At 43.8% G+C, this 14103-nt stretch overlaps 1 protein-coding gene across 2 annotated transcripts in view; it reads left to right on the top strand.

Moving 5' to 3' along the window:
- Window positions 1-12527: 12527 nt before the first annotated feature.
- Window positions 12528-14103, top strand: part of STX7 (syntaxin 7) — a 60763-nt gene continuing 59187 nt past the window's right edge. For both annotated transcript variants that reach the window (XM_004011327.4, XM_042253481.2), the window contains exon 1: window positions 12528-12623. The gene's annotated coding sequence lies outside the window, so the exon portion shown is untranslated. The remainder of the gene's footprint in view (window positions 12624-14103) is intronic.

Genomic DNA, 14103 nt, shown 5'->3' with positions numbered 1-14103 from the left:
TGGGACCAGATGCCATGATCTTTGTGTTCTGAATGTTGAGCTTTAAGCCAACTTTTTCACTCTCCTCTTTCACTTTCATCAAGAGGCTTTTAGTTCCTCTTCACTTTCTGCCATAAGGGTGGTGCCATCTGCATATCTGAAGTGATTGATATTTCTCCTGGCAATCTTGATTCCAGCTTGTACTTCTTCCAGTCCAGCGTTTCTCATGATGTACTCTGCATGTAAGTTAAATAAGCAGGGTGACAATATACAGCCTTGATGTACTCCTTTTCCTATCTGGAACCAGTCTGTTGTTTCATGTCCAGTTCTAGCTGTTGCTTCCTGACCTGCATATAGGTTTCTCAAGAGGCAGGTCAGGTGATCTGGTATTCCCATGTCTTTCAGAATTTTCCACAGTTTATTGTGATCCGCACAGCCAAAGGCTTTGGCATAGTCAATAAAGCAGAAACAGATGTTTTTCGGGAACTCTTTTGCTTTTTTGATGATCCAGCAGATGTTGACAATTTGATCTCTGGTTCCTCTGCCTTTTCTAAAACCAGCTTGAACATATGGAAGTTCACGGTTCATGTACTGCTGAAGCCTGGCTTGGAGAATTTTGAGCATTGCTTTACTAGCATGTGAGATGAGTGCAATTATGCGGTAGTTTGAGCATTCTTTGGCATTGCCTTTCTTTGGGATTGGAATGAAAACTGACCTTTTCCAGTCCTGTGGCCACTGCTGAGTTTTCCAAATTTACTGGCATATTGAGTACAGTACTTTCACAGCATCATCTGGTAATTTCTGCAAATATAAAGGATTTGTTTTGCGAGAAGTGAAATGATAACCTGTAAAATCAACAGAATTTTTGAGCACTACTGGATTCGAGGTACCTGGCTGAATTTTACTAGGGCCTTCCTTGGTGGCTCAGCAGGTAAAGAATCCACTAAGAAGCAGGCTGATGTTCAGATTTGCTGTTGTTGTTGTTTAGTCACTAAGTCGTGCTCAGATGGGATACCATAAATATCGGGAAGTCTTTTATTTATCTTTTGTATCTCTAAATTTTGCAAGGCTACCTAAACTATATCTATTTTTTCACTTGAATGCAAAAGATATACAAAGGTGTGAAATCTTATTCTTAGTTTTCAAAAGAGCTGGAAGAAATCCATTTATAATATGTTTTAAAATATGGGAAGTTGGAAGGAGCCCAGGAATCAGACAGTTGAGCTTTGGTTCCGACTCAGTCAGTAACTAACATGGGACCTGAAGAGACCACCAAACCTCCGCTTCCTCTGCAGTACTGTGTGCTTGCCCCTCCCATAGCCCAGGATTCTATCAAACATGATAGGATGTGGAAGGTATAGCAGATGTCACACAGATATAAATTCGCTGCAATGATAGATTCTTGAATTATTGAAATGCCTCTTCCTAAATTCCCAAGTCCAATCACTTCCTAAACCCCAAGTCCAATGCACAACTTTTGGTTCTTAATTTATTTGCACTTCCTATGACATGTGCCATCATTCCCTCTTTTTTAGAAGTGTTTCTCTTCATTCTTTACTACACCTTTTCCTGGTTTACTTCTTATCTCTCTGATTACTCCTTCTCAAGGGTTTTCTTTCTCTTCCCTTCCTTAGACACAGAAAATTCACACCTCATCTTTATAGTTAGTGACTTCATCTCTTCTCAGAGCTCCCGTCTGGAACACCAGCTCACATTCTCAAGTACCTAAAAGACACCACACATCTCAGATCCCCAGAATCTTCAATGTCCCAAGCTAAACATATCATCACTTTGCCCCCATGTTTCCCCACCTCCCTGCTCAAACTGCAACCGCTTTATCAGCAGTCTTAGATCTCAGCTACATCATGTTCAGCTTAACAGTTACGTGTCTTAAAAAGAGAAGATCTCTTTCATTCTCCATATCTAACTGATTTTCAAGTCTTCTTAAATATTTCTCAAAGCAGTCCTCACCTCCTCTTCTCCAGTGTATTTGCCTTACTACAGTCCTTCAATATCTCTGATACTGGAGAGATCCTTAAATGGGGAGATACTACTATCGCAGCAACCTCCTAAGTAGCCGAACCTCTCTCTCTCTCATTCTTCCATGTGTGCGTGATAAGTCATGTCCCCATGGACAGCAGGCCACCAGGCTCCTCTGTCCATGGGATTTTCCAAGCAAGAATACTGGAGTGGGTTGTGATTTCCTTCTCCAGGGGATCTTCCTGACCCAGGGATCAATGCAAGGTCTCCTGAATCTCCTGCACTGGTTCAGTTCCGTTCAGTCATTCAGTTGTGTACAACACTACCCAACCCCATGGACTGCTGCCGGGGGCCAGCGTGAGGAATTCTGCCCATGGCAAAGGTCATGAGGAACGAGGCTTGGCATACGCAAAGGCGTGATCAAGCCTCAGGAAACCCCCTGTTCCCGAGCATCAACCCCAAAACCAGACTCTGTTTTATGCTCTCACCTACACCTCTGACTTTACGGGGGCTCTCCCCCATAACCGTTTCTCTTGGAGAAGGAGTAAACACGCAGCTCCAAGGCAATAAAAATTCTTGGGCGTGACAAGAGTGTTTCAGCTTATGGACTCCTCTGAAGGTTATCTAGCCCACCTGTATAGGTTTGTCCGGCCACATGTGATTGTTTACAGCCTCCCAACCTGAGAGGCATGAGATGTTTTAGACTTACTAAAGGCAAATTATTTTGGGGAGTTAGAAATTATTAGTATAGTGTGTTGGTTAGGAATTATATTGGTGAAGGGTTTTTCATTTGTTGTGTCAATAATTGCTGCTAATTCCCTGCTCTGGGTGGGACAAGGATGTCTCAGGTCAAACCTCTCTGCTGACAGACTAGCTTGTGTGACAGCATTATCCATACTCCTGCCACATGATTGTTTACTACCTCTCAACCATAAACAGCACAGAGTTTTGGAGTATTTTGAGAGTCTTAATTAGCATAGGACTTTTTCTTCTTGTTGAGTCAATGATTGCCGCCAGGCCTCCATATCCTTAGGCACTTGGGAATATATTAATCAATGTATTTGGAGTATAGCAAAGGAAATAGAGTAGTTTTTGATGTTAGCAATACTAGACTTTTTGAGTTAATGGATGTTCTCTTTTGTAATAGATCACTGTACTTTGTTATAAATCACTGTGTCCTTGCTATGTAAAAATGTAACTTTATCATATCTTAAGACTAAATAGATCTTAAGGGGAGCATTGGTGAAAGGATTTTCATTTGTTGGGCTGATGTTTGCTGCTAAATCTCCATGTTCCCTACTCTTATAATGAATATAACTAGCATATAGGAAGAAATAAGTATTAACCTTTAAGCATATAGGAGAAATAAGTATTAACCTTTAAGACTAATCATGTTAACCTCGGGTTAAATAAATTCCTTTCTTGATTGTAACTCACTACACCCTAACCCTATAGGAATGTAACTTTATTTGGAGGGTGGTGCCTGGTTTAAGAAAGAACACCCTTGGAAGAAATAAGTTTTTTGGTTATCAGAAAGAAAGGATCATAAAATGTCAGCAGGTCTCACTCATGGCCAGAAGATGATGTACCTTTTTTTAATACATTTATGTGAAGCACCTGATTTTGACAAAGGTCAGGACTGCTGACCCCCACGTGACTCTGTATTCATCCCTATGTGTAACAAAAGGTATATAAACAAACCCAAAAATAAAGAAATCGGATCAGTTTCCGGAAAGACTGATTCCCCCATGTCGCTTCTCTCTTGCTCCCGGTTTTTCTGGCTGAATTCCCATCTGGAGCATGGATGCTATTCCACGTAATCCAAGTTATTCAGCCTCCTTTTCTCCACTAATCTTCCTACTACACTATCCATTTCTAATCTCTCTATATCTGTGATTAAATATGTATTTTTCCAAAGACGCCGACTCCGTCCCCCCACCTTCGAATCACCCTGGATCCACCAGGGCTGGACCCCGGCAGACTGCAGCAGGCCAGGCCTCCCTGTCCATTACCAGCTCCCGGAGTTTACTCAAACTCATGTCCGTTGAGTTGGTGATGCCATCCAACCATCTCATCCTCTGTCATCCCCTTCTCCTTCCACCTTCAATCTTTCCCAGCATCAGAGTCTTTTCAAATGAGTCAGTTCTTTGAATCAGGTGGCCAAAGTACTGGAGTTTCAGCTTCAACATCAGTCCTTCTAATGAATATTCAAGAATGATTTCCTTTAGGATGGACTGGTTGGATCTCCTTGCAGTCCAACAGTCTCTCAAGAGTCTTCTCCAACACCACAGTTCAAAAGCATCAATTCTTTGGTGCTCAGCTTTCTTTATAGTCCCAACACTCACATCCATACATGACTACTGGAAAACCATAGCCTTGAATAGAAAGACCTTTGCTGGCAAAGTAATGTCTTTGACTTTTAATATGCTATCTAGGTTGGTCATAACTTTCCTTCCAAGGAGTAAGTGTCTTTTAATTTCATGGCTGCAATCACCATCTGCACTGATTTTTGAGCCCAAAAAAATAAAGTCTGCTACTGTTTCCCCATCTATTTTCCATGAAGTGATGGGACCAGATGCCATGATCTTCGTTTTCTGAATGTTGAGCTTTAAGCCAACTTTTTCATTCTCATCTTTCACATTCATCAAGAGGCTCTTTAGTTCTTCTTCACTTTCTATCATAAGGGTGGTGTCATCTGCATATTTGAGGTGATTGATATTTCTCCCAGCAATCTTGTTTCCAGCTTATACTTCAGCCAGCCCAGCATTTCTCATGATGTACTCTGCAGAGAAGTTAAATAAGCAAGATAAAAATATACAGCCTTGACATACTCCTTTTCTTACTTGGAACCAGTCTGCTGTTCCATGTCCAGTTCTAACTGTTGCTTCCTGACCTGCATATAGGTTTCTCAAGAGGCAAGTCAGGTGGTCTGGTATGTCCATCTCTTTCAGAATTTTCCACAGTTTATTGTGATCCACACAGTCAAAAGCTTTGGTGTAGTCAATAAAGCAGAAATAGATGTTTTCTGGAACTCTCTTGCTTTTTTGATGATCCAACAGATGTTGGCACTTTGATCTCTGGTTCCTCTGCCTTTTCTAAACCCAGCCTGAACATCTGGAAGTTCATGGGTCACACACTTTGAAGCCTGTCTTGGAGAATCTTGAGCATTACTTCAGTAGCATGTGAGATGAGTGCAATTGTGTGGTCGTTTGAGCATTCTTTGGCATTGCCTTTTTTGGGATTGGAATGAAAACTGACCTTTTCCAGTCCTGTGGCCACTGTTGAGTTTTACAAATTTGCTGGCATATTGAGTGCAGCACTTTCACAGCATCATCTTTTAGGATTTGCAATAGCTCAACTGGAATTCCATCACCACATCCAGTAACTTTGTTCATAATGATGCTTCCTAAGGCCCACTTGACTTCTCATTCCAGGATGTCTGGCTCTAGGTGAGTGATCACACCATCGTGATTATCTGGGTCATGAAGCTCTTTTTTGTACAGTTCTCCTGTGTGTTCTTGCCACCTCTTCTTAATATCTTCTGCTTCTGTTAGGTCCTTAGCATTTCTGTCAGGTCCACACCATTTCTGTCCTTTATTGAGCCCATCTTTCCATGAAATGTTCCCTTGGTATCTTTCATTTTCTTGAAGAGATCTCTAGTCTTTCCCATTCTATTGTTTTCCTCTATTTCTTTGCACTGATCACTGAGGAAGGCTTTCTTATCTCTCCTTGCTGTTCTTTGGAACTCTGCATTCAAATTGGTATGTCTTTCCTTTTCTCCTTTGCTTTTCGCTTCTCTTCTTTTCACAGCTATTTGTAAGGCCTTCTCAGACAACCATTTTGCTTTTTTGCATTTCCTTTTCTTGGGAATGGTGTTGATCCCTATCTCCTGTACAATGTTGCAAACCTCCATCCATAGTTCATCAGGCACTGTCAATCAGATCTAGTCCCTTAAATCTATTTCTCACTTCCACTGTATGTATAATCATAAGGGATTTGAATTAGGTCATATCTGAATGGTCTAGTGATTTTCCCTGCTGCTGCTGCTGCTAATCCGCTTCAGTCATGTCCGACTCTTAGTGACCCCATGGACTGCAGCCCACCAGGCTCCTCCATCCATGGGATTTTCCAGGCAAGAGTACTGGAGTGGGATGGCATTGCCTTCTCCGAACGGTTTTCCCTTCATGTTCAAGGTCAGGAGGGGCGGCCATGAGGAGATACCCCTCGTCCAAGGCAAGGAGCAGTGGATGCGCTTTGCTGGAGCATCAGTGAAGAGATACCCCACGTCCAAGGTAAGAGAAATCCAAGTAAGACAGTAGATGTTGCAAGAGGGCATCAGAGGGCAGACACACTGAAACCATAATCACAGAAAACTAGTCCATCTGATCACACAGACCACAGCCTTGTCTAACTCAATGAAACTAAGCCATGCCATGTGTGGCCACCCAGGACGGGCGGGTCATGTTGGAGACATCTGACAGAATGTGGTCCACTGGAGAAGGGAATGGCAAACCACTTCAGTATTCTTGCCTTGAGAACCCCATGAACAGTATGAAAAGGCAAAATGATAGGATACTGAAGGAGGAACTCCCCAGGTCGGTAGGCGCCCAGTATGTTACTGGAGATCAGTGGAGAAATAACTCCAGAAAGAATGAAGGGACGGAGCCAAAGCAAAAACAATACCCAGCTGTGGATGCGACTGATGATAGAAGCAAGGTCCAATGCTGTAAAGAGCAATATTGCATAGGAACCTGGAATGTTAGGTCCAATTGGAAGTGGTCAAACATGAGATGGCAAGAGTGAATGTCAACATTCTAAGAATCAGGGAACTAAAATGGACTGGAATGGGTGAATTTAACTCAGATGACCATTATATCTACTACTGCGGGCAGAAATAGAGTAAATGTAGAAGAAATGGAGTAGCCATCATGGTAAACAAATGAGTCCGAAATGCAGTACTTGGATGCAATCTCAAAAATGACAGAATGATCTCTGTTCATTTCCAAGGCAAGCCATTCAATATCACGGTAATCCAAGCCTATGCCCCAGCCAGTAACACTAAAGAATCTGAAGTTGAACGGTTCTATGAAGACCTACGAGACCTTTTAGAACTAACACCCAAAAAAGATGTCCTTTTCGTTATAGGGGACTGGAATGCAAAAGCAGGAAGTCAAGAAACACCTGGAGTAACAGGCAAATTTGGCCTTGGAGTACGGAATGAAGCAGGGCAAAGGCTAATGGAGTTTTGCCAAGAGAATGCACTGGTCATATCAAATACCCTCTTCCAACAACACAAGAGAAGACTCTACACATGGACATCACCAGATGGTCAACACCAAAATCAGAGTGATTATATTCTTTGCAGACAAAGATGGAGAAGCTCTACACAGTCAGCAAAAACAAGACCGGGAGGTGATGTGGCTCAGGTCATGAACTCCTTATTACCAAATTCAGACTCAAATTGAAGAAACTAGGGAAAACAATTAGACCATTCAGGTATGACCTAAATCAAATCCCTTATGATTATACAGAAGGAGTGAGAAATAGATTTAAGGGCCTAGATCTGATAGACAGAGTGCCTGATGAACTATGGACAGCGGTTCGTGACATTGTACAGGAGACAGGGATCAAGACCATCCCCATGGAAAAGAAATGGAAAAAAGCAAAATGGCTGTCTGAGGAGGCCTTACAAATAGCTGCGAAAAGAAGAGAAGTGAAAAGCAAAGGAGAAAAGGAAAGATATGAGTATCTGAATGCAGAGTTCCAAAGAATAGCAAGGAGAGTTAAGAAAGACTTCCTCAGCGATCAATGCAAAGAAATACAGAAAAACAAGAGAATGGGAAAGACTAGAGATCTCTTCAAGAAAATTAGAGATACCAAGGGAACATTTCATGCAAAGATGAGCTCAATAAAGGACAGAAATGGTAGGGACCTAAAAGAAGCAGAAGATATTAAGAAGAGGTGGCAAGAACACACAGGAGAACTGTACAAAAAAGAGCTTCATGACCCAGATAATCATGATGGTGTGATCACTCACCTAGAGCCAGACATCCTGGAATGTGAAGTCAAGTGGGCCTTAGAAAGTATCACTACGAACAAGCTAGTGGAGATGATGGAATTCCAGTTGAGCTGTTTCAAATCCTGAAAGATGATGCTGTGAAAGTGCTGCACTCAATATGTCAGTAAATTTGTAAAACTTAACAGTGGCCACAGGACTGGAAAAGGTCAGTTTTCATTCCAATCCCAAAGAAAGGCAATGCCAAGAATGCTCAAACTACCACACAATTGCACTCATCTCACATGCAATGGCACCCCACTCCAGTACTCTTGCCTGGAAAATCCCATGGACAGAGGAGCCTGGTAGGCTGCCGTCCATGGGGTCGCTAAGAGTCGGACATGACTGAGTGACTTCACTTTTACTTTTCACTTTCATGCATTGGAGAAGGAAATGGTAACCCACTTCAGTGTTCTTGCCTGGAGAATCCCAGGGACGAGGGAGCCTGGTGGGCTGCTGTCTATGGGGTTGCACATAGTCAGACACGACTGAAGTGACTTAGCAGTAGCAGTAGCATATGCTAGTAAAGTAATGCTCAAAATTCTCCAAGCCAGGCTTCAGCAATACGTGAACTGTGAACTTCCAGATGTTCAGGCTGGTCTTAGAAAAGGCAGAGGAACCAGAGATGAAATTGCCAACGTCCGCTGGATCATGGAAAAACCAAGAGAGTTCCAGAAAAACATCTATTTCTTCTTTATTGACTATGCCAAAGCCTTTGACTGTGTGGATCACAATAGACTGTGGAAAATTCTGAAAGAGATGGGAATACCAGATCACCTGACCTGCCTCTTGAGAAACCTGTATGCAGGTCAGGAAGCAACAGTTAGAACTGGACATGGAAAAACAGACTGGTTCCAAATAGGGAAAGGAGTACATCAAGGCTGTATATTGTCACCCTGCTTATTTAACTTCTATGCAGAGTGCATCATGAGAAATGCTGGGCTGGAAGAAGCGTAAGCTGGAATCAAGACTGTCGGGAGAAATATCAATCACCTCAGATATGCAGATGACACCACCCTTATGGCAGAAAGTGAAGAGGAGCTAAAAAGCCTCTTAATGGAAGTGAAAGTGGAGAGTGAAAAAGTTGGCTTAAAGCTCAACATTCAGAACACGAAGATCATGGCATCCGGTCTCATCAGTTCATGGGAAATAGATGGGGGAAGCAGTGGAAACAGTGTCAGACTTTATTTTTTTGGGCTCAAAAATCAGTGCAGATGGTGATTGCCCCCATGAAATTAAAAGATGCTTACTCCTTGAAAGAAAAGTTATTACCAACCTAGATAGCATATTAAAAAGCAGAGATATTGCTTTGCCAACAAAGGTCCGTCTAGTCAAGGCTATGGTTTTTCCAGTGGTCATGTATGGGTGTGAGAGTTGGACTGTGAAGAAAGCTGAGGACGGAAGAATTGATGCTTTTGAACTGTGTTGTTGGGGAAGACTCTTGAGAGCCCCCTGGACTGCAAGCAGATCCAACCAGTCCATCCTAAAGGAGATCAGTCCTGGGTGTTCTTTGGAAGGAATGATGCTAAAGCTGAAACTCCAGTACTTTGGCCACCTCATGGGAATAGTTGGCTCATTGGAAAAGATACTGTTGCTGGGAGGGATTGGGGGCAGGAGGAGAAGGGGACGACAGAGGATGAGATGGCTGGATAGCATCACCGACTCGATGGACATGAGTTTGAGTGAACTCTGGGTGTTGCTGATGGACGAGGAGGCCTGGCGTGCTGTGATTCATGGGGTTGCAAAGAGTCTGACACGACTAAGCTACTGAACTGAACTTCAATATAAGTCTGTATTTGGAAATATTAAATTCATGACCTAAGCCACAGTCAGCTCCCAGTCTTTTTTTGCTGACTTTGTAGAGCTTCTCCATCTTTGGCTGTAAAGAACATAATCAGTCTGATTTCGGTGTTGACCATCTGGTGACGTCCATGTGTAGAGTCCTCTCTTGTGTTGTTGGAAGAGGGTGTTTGATATGACCAGTGCGTTCTCTTGGCAAAACCCTATTAGGTTAGTGGATTCTTTACCACTGTGCCATCTGGGAAGCTCCTCTCACTCTTACTTCTCTTTGTTCTCCCCCATTCTCCAAAGTCTTCTTCATACAATGGAATTATGAGCACATCACACCTTTGCTTTCATCCTGTAACTCCTATTAGGTATTCATGTAACATGATATGCAGGTTTTCAATATGTAAATTCCATTTGACTTTCTAGTCTCATGCCCCTCCATTCCACCCACTTTGCTTTATCTAATGAAAGTCATAAGAGATCCCTGAGAGTTTACATTTGCCTATGTATTTATGTGTTCTTCCTTTCAAGTGGAATGTCCTTTCCCATCTTGTCTCCCCAGTAAACTCTTACACATTTTTCAAGATTCTAGTAACTCTTCCTTTTTTGAAATGGTCCCTGTCCCTGTAAGTGATCCTCATCTCTGGGCTCCCTCAGCGCTGTGTAGAAATCTTTATCACAGCATTTCTTGCAGTGTTCTGGGAGAGATCTCATTCATTAAGGGAAAATACTGTAATCTCATTTTGAGATTTGCATTGCCTCACACAGCACCTAGCACAGGGCAGAGCATCAGTGAGTATTTGCTTAATGAAATAAAGGAAGAAATCAAGATGTTGAATTAGGTCACCTGGACCTGTGCTTCTCATAATTATTTGTGTGATTTTGATGATGTTTCTTTGGGTTTCAGATTTTTTTTATCTGTCAAATGGGGAAATAGAGCTAGCTTTTCTGTTAGGCTTTCTCCAGCTTTAATACTCGATGGCTGAAATTATCATCTATTACAAAGGCTGAAATACATATTTTATTTGATTACAGAATGTTTTATAAAAAGGTTAAGAATACTGGAAAAATTTCACTTAAAAATCAGAGTTTCCACTATATCTCAACAAAGCCGATAATTTGATTATATTGGGCCAACATTCCTAAAAGTCTACAATCGGCTGTAGCTGAATCATGCTACCTCTTTAGATGCGAGTGTGTGCGTTTTGTCTGACAATCCTGCCCATCTTTTTCTATTGTCCCCTCTTAAAAGAGAGAAAGTATATGTTGCTGCCTATTTTCACACTTATACCACAGTATTCTTCAGGAAAAATGAGAAACAGAAAATATTTCTTGGGGACTTTCCTGGTGGTCCAGTGGTTGAGAATCTGCCTTTCATTGCAGGGGATATGGGCTTGATGACTGGTCAGGGAACTAGGACCCCACATGCCATGGGGCAACGAGAGAAAGCCTGAGTGTTGCAACAAAGATGCAGCATAACCACAAAATTTAAAAAAAAAAAAATTCTTGTTCTCATTTCTCTGTTTAAAGGAGAAAAATGAAAAATAAATGGAGAGTCTCTTCTATTTCTTATCTTTGGGTGACCTCTCACTTAAGTACATTTGTATGCATAATTACAAACAACCTAAAATTTGCTCCTAAAGTGAAAGTATTAGTCCCTTAGTCATGTCCAGCTCCCTGCATTCCATGGACTGTAGCCTGCCAGGCTCCTCTGTCCTTGGAATTCTCAAGACAAGAATACGGGAGTAGGTTGCCCTTTCCTTCTCCAAAAATTTGCTTGGGTGGTACCAATTCAAAGTATTCTGGCTTTAGATTTGTTTTCCAGCTTAGCTCATCTGGATTTTGATGTCCTGATGATCCTCTCAGAAAATACTGTTGCCTTAATAAAGACAAATATATGCTTTGTGCTCAGTTGGGTCCAACTCTTTGTTGCCCCATGGACTGTAGCCCACCATGCTCCTCTGTTCATGGAATGTTCCAGGCAAGAATACTGGAGTGGGTTGCCACTTTCTATTCCAGGGGATCTTCCCAACGCAGGGATCGAACCTGCCTTTCTTGGGTCTCCCACATTGGCAGGCAGATTTTTTACTACTACAGCACCTGAGAAGCCCCAATAAAGACCTCATTAATTAATCTGGTATTTCTTTCACCTGAAGCAACTGATGCTTTTTATCTAACGATTACTTTATATTTGAATATCATAAGAACATTCTCTGCTCACTTCAAATCCTGGGAAAACTACTTCCTGCCTTTCAAGGATGCTATGAAAACTTGTCTAAGAAAGCACAAGGAAATTACTCTTCGTTTATTCCTTCATTGTTCCTGTTAGAACTGCAAGAACTGCATATTTATACGTTTGCATTTTTTTAATGGACCTGCGAATACTGTCTACTGTAGAGTTAAGTGTTGGGAAACAAGATAAGGCATGCGTTGATGATACGGCCTGAAGTCTAGGGAGGCCGAAATGACCCGATAAAGAAAACAGCAGCTCTCCATTCCCTCTTCTTGTTTTTTACACGCAAACCAGGGCGTTCGCCATCCGCACTTCAGACCTCAAAGAACGCCTCCTATGTACTGTGTAATTTTGCAGGAACCCCTATTCCTTAGCTTAGAACCAGAGGGGGCGGGGAAGGCAGCTGTTATTCAATTCCACTGGCCAATGAGAGGGGAGAAAGCCCCGCCTCCTTCCCTGGGTGCTATTGCGGGCATGCGCAATGAGCGTTCCAGCGCCACCACCCATCAGCTGAGAATCGTAGCTGGGGGCTCAGGGGCCCTTGGGTCCCCGCGGCCAAAGAAGGAGAAGGAAGCCGAGGAGGTCGGGGTAAGAGGAGCCTCGGGAGGGGGTGTCTCTGGCGGGGCGCCCCGAAAGCACGTGTCCCCGTGGCTGCCGCGCCACCTCGCTTTTTGTGCGCGTTGTCAGGTGGCCGCCGCCCCTGCGCTTTGCTGCAGGCTCCCAGGAGTCGGAGGGCCGGCGCTAACCCTGCCCCGAGATCGCGCTGCTCCCCACGCCCCGCCGGCTGGCGCGGGTGCGCCGCCCGATCAGGCGGGTCCCGCCGGCCCTGCCAGCCCGGCCCGCCCAGCGCCGGCTGCGCTCTAGCCTCGCCTCCGCCCCCGGCCGCCCCGGCCGCGCTCGCTCAGGCGCACCGGCGGGCTACGCGCCCCGGGGCGGGGCTGGTGCCCGAGCCGCTCCGGCCCAGCTCTGGAATCCAGCTTCTGCCTCGGGCTGGACACCAGTTGACCTCTTCCTCTTTTTAACGCACGGATTTAGAAAACGCTCTTTGAAGTTCTCCTCTCGAATACAGATGGAGAAGGAAATGGCAACCCACTCCAGTATTCTTGCTGGAGAATCCCATGGACGGAGGAGCCTGGTGGGCTACAGTCCATGGGGTCGCAAAGAGTCGGACACGACTGAGCTACTTCACTTCACTTTGTAGTAAAGGAGCCGTCTGTTTATTTGAAGGCTCATCGTGGTTGGTTTTCGGTTTGGCAAGGAGAGTTTGACATGCAGCCTTTCTTTGATCTTTTCAGTGCAGGAAAGCGTTAGTCGCTCTTTCGTGTCTGACTCTTGTACGACCCCATGGACTCTAGCCCTCCAGGCTCCTCTGTCCGTGGAATTTTACAGGCAGGAATACTGTAGTGGGTTGCCATTCCCTTCTCCAGGAGATCTTCCCGACCCCGGGATCTAACCGACGTCTCCTGCATTGTTGGCAGATTCTTTACCATCTGAGTACCTGCCCTTAATTGGCTTGCAGAAAGCCCTTTGCAGGTACATAAAATATTCCAGGATACCTCCCGACCCCGCCCCTCTTGTTTTTTAGGTTGTTACTTTCCTTAAATTCAGACAAAAAGAAAAAAATGCCCTTCCAGTCAAATGCTGTATATTTCTTTCCTCTCAAGGTTCTTATATTTGCTTGGCTCTTGTAGACATATGTTAATTTTTGTTTAATTCAGATCAACATATTCTGACCATAATTATATATCATCAGCCCTGGGATTTCTTTGGAAGGAATGATGCTAAAGCTGAAACTCCAGTACTTTGGCCACCTCATGCGAAGAGTTGACTCATTGGAAAAGACTTTGATGTTGGGAGGGATTGGGGGCAGGAGGAGAAGGGGACAACAGAGGATGAGATGGCTGGATGGCATCACCGACTTGATGGACGTGAATCTGAGTGAACTCCGGGAGTTGGTGATGAACAGGGAGGCCTGGCCGTGCTCCGATTCATGGGGTCGCAAAGAGTCGGACACGGCTGAGCGACTGAACTGAACTGAAAGCTTGCACAGCATCTGGAAGAAAAGAAA

The sequence above is a fragment of the Ovis aries genome, chromosome 8 (assembly GCF_016772045.2).
Source record: "Ovis aries strain OAR_USU_Benz2616 breed Rambouillet chromosome 8, ARS-UI_Ramb_v3.0, whole genome shotgun sequence".
Lineage (NCBI taxonomy): Eukaryota > Metazoa > Chordata > Mammalia > Artiodactyla > Bovidae > Ovis > Ovis aries.
Note: the sequence above shows the minus strand (reverse complement) of the source record. Positions and strands in the feature narration are given on the sequence as shown.